This window comes from Lemur catta, chromosome X (genome assembly GCF_020740605.2).
Source record: "Lemur catta isolate mLemCat1 chromosome X, mLemCat1.pri, whole genome shotgun sequence".
In the NCBI taxonomy this organism is placed as follows: domain Eukaryota; kingdom Metazoa; phylum Chordata; class Mammalia; order Primates; family Lemuridae; genus Lemur; species Lemur catta.
This window is the reverse complement of record NC_059155.1, coordinates 58,479,658-58,482,685: the sequence shown is the minus strand read 5'-3', so window position 1 is coordinate 58,482,685 and position 3,028 is coordinate 58,479,658.

Below are 3,028 nucleotides of genomic sequence, written 5' to 3'. Positions count from 1 at the left end.
AACAAAACAAAAAAACAAAAAAAAAAAAAACAAAAACAAAACAAAACAAAAAACACGGATGAGGGGCGGAGGGAGTGAGAACCAACCGCTTCGGTTAAACCGCCGCCTCAGAATAACGGCCTCCAACGGTCTCAAGCGGTCTTAAAGAACTGATCCCAGAGGCGGCCAGGCGGACCCGACCATTCTCACCAGCAGGGGGGGGGATGAGGGATCAGCGCTTCGTTCAGCCAGACTTCGAACCACCAGATGGGGCCAGACGATCAGAATAGATACCCTTTATACTTTTTCTCAGGGACTTTCTCTTCTGGATGTCCAGCCCCTGGAAAAAAGAAAAGACGTACTAACCTCCGCTCCCGCACACGTACGCGCACCCCCCCGCCTCCGGGACAATGGAAGTGGCCAGTACCGGATCCAGCCGGACCACCAACGGCCAAAACGGCCTCTGTGGCGGCAGCTAGTTCTTTATAAAATCGGGATTAAAATAGTGCCCGTTTCAGAATGTTTTGTGAGAATTAAATGAGATAATTCATGTAAAACACAGAAGCGGGCAAATCCTCAGGCCTGCAGAAAGAAACCGTAGGATGGGGCCCAACTATCTTCGTTTAATCACTCTCCCGGTGATTCTGAGGTGATTTAAAGTGTGGCAGTTACCGCTCCGGTAAGAAGCCTGTCCGCTCACATAGCTAACCAAGTTTTTTGGTCACCAAGTCAGATCCCATGACTCTGTGACTTCTGAATTATGTTTCCTTCCCGAAATTCTAAAACCATCACTTGTTTCTTGAGCCCAGCTGTGTGCCCACTATTGTATTTATAATAGATAATAAATATATAAGGCAAAAAGGTTGTGTAATGGCTGGATACAATGAAAAAGAGACAGAGAACCTGCCCTCCAGGCTTGCCATATAGATGATCCAGGAATAGGAAAAGTTAATTAACTCTGCGGGGCCAGATCTAGTAAATGTCAGATGAATTATATTGACAAATGTTCTAGGAAATCAAAGGAGGGAAATTTCATAATTATAAGAGGGAGGAGCCTGACCAGAAATGGTCACTGCCAAGCCAAGCCCACCCCTCAAAAATAGCTGTAAGCCATTTTCTACAGCAAGGCTACAGAAGAGACCTTAGCTGCCTCATTAAGCCCCTGCCTATAAAGGAACCTCCAACACACCTGAGTCCACTTGCCTTTAACAGCTGCCCCCTGAATTTTTTTTTAAAGAGAATGTAGCTTTTAAAAATCCTTCATTTTCTTCCTCCACTCCTTCAACCACTCATAGCAAAGGACACATAGGCACAATACAGACATAACATAAATACATGACAGAAGTAATTATGCAGCACCATTGCCGAGATATTCAAAATAGCTATTTAATTTTTCACTTTAGAATGGTTGCATGATGCTGCTTTAAATGGCATTGTGCATTCTCGTGGCTAGAACACAATTCAGGAGAAAAAGAAGCGGTGTTCCCAATTATACTGGTCCTCAATAAGCGATGTCTGATAATCATTGGCATCACTGCCCATTTTCCAAATGGTCACAGTGTCATCACATAAACGAAATTAGGTACTGGAAGATACTCAGCCAGACAAACAGGCACACAGTGATTTCATGAAGGCTGATAGTTCACTTCATTTAATTTCCTTTTGCCATTATTCATAATTATATTACAAACACAGGTACCATTTTTATTATCTTAATAGTTTTTCAAGCCAAATGCAAACTGAAAGCATATTTAAAGTGTTGATTTGTGCTATTATTCACAAGTTTGTGTGGAAAAGAAGATGTTTGGGTGGAATAAACAAGGTTAGAAAATGGATGATGATGGTTAGGAAGAAAACAATGACCAAGGCTTTTGTGTTTAACATCTCTATGTTTGGCTCTTAAAGGCTAGCCTAAGTAGAGACTATTCACACTCTACCACGCATATTCCTTATTTTGAGCTTTGAACATCCCTTCTCCCTCATCTGTCCCCCTACAACACCACTCACCGTAGGCCAGTTTGAGAGCCGCAGCAGCTTAAGAGAAAGAAGCAGCAGTGGATATACTGTGACCTATTACTGAGCTAGGTCTGCTTTGATTCTTCCCTTACATTTTCATCACTGGTTTCACATCCAAATGCTGCTCTTCCTGCTCCTGGTTAGCCTCCAGGATGACAGGATTGAGGTGTCATGGGACAGTGCTCTAATCACCCGTAGTAGTTCTTTCTTTGTCATTTGGGGATTTGGTAAGACATTTTCCAGGCACAGACCATGGTTGTTCCCTTCTGGGCTGGGAGACGTAGAGTTTTTTGTTTTTCTTTTTTTTTTAATCTCTTAGAAATATGTGTTCTTGTGCTTGGAGAATACCTAAACATTTTCTTCCTTTGGTCATATTCCACAGAGATGAGCCAGACACAGGAGCTCCAACTTTGTCTTTGATCATCAAAAGTTTCCCCTTGACAAAAGGGTGGTATAGGAAAAACAGGTCCCATACTGTGGATTTTAGCTGATCACCATTGACAAAGACCCTCTTCTTGACCAACTTTAGTCAGGGTCCTCTGAGCCCACTTCTTGACTAGGCCTCAACCTTGGCCTATAAGCACTGCAACTTTCAGCACAAAGTATTTCACCCCCCCACACACACACCACACACTAAGAGACTTAAACAAACACTAGAATAGTTTCTATCAGCTCAAGGCTATTGCCCTAGGATGACAACCCTAGCCTCCTTAAAATGCCTGCCTAAGAAAGCTCAATGCTGCCAAAAGAATTTACTGTTTGTTCAAGCCAAAAATCTTACTACAGGTCCTGACTCCCTTTCCTTAGAGCATGCACTTTAAAAAACTCATAATTGTAAATCCCTTCTCTGTTACTTTGAAATGTATCTTCTACAACCCAGGAATGTCTTTCTCAAGGACCTGGGAGTCATCCCTCTGAAATGTAATCATCAAGAATGATAGGGCCCATGTCTCCCTGTCTCTGTGGGAGGGTAGGAGCCTAACTTTGATAAGCACAAGTTAACAAACACAGATGCCCTAATCACTTTGACCAA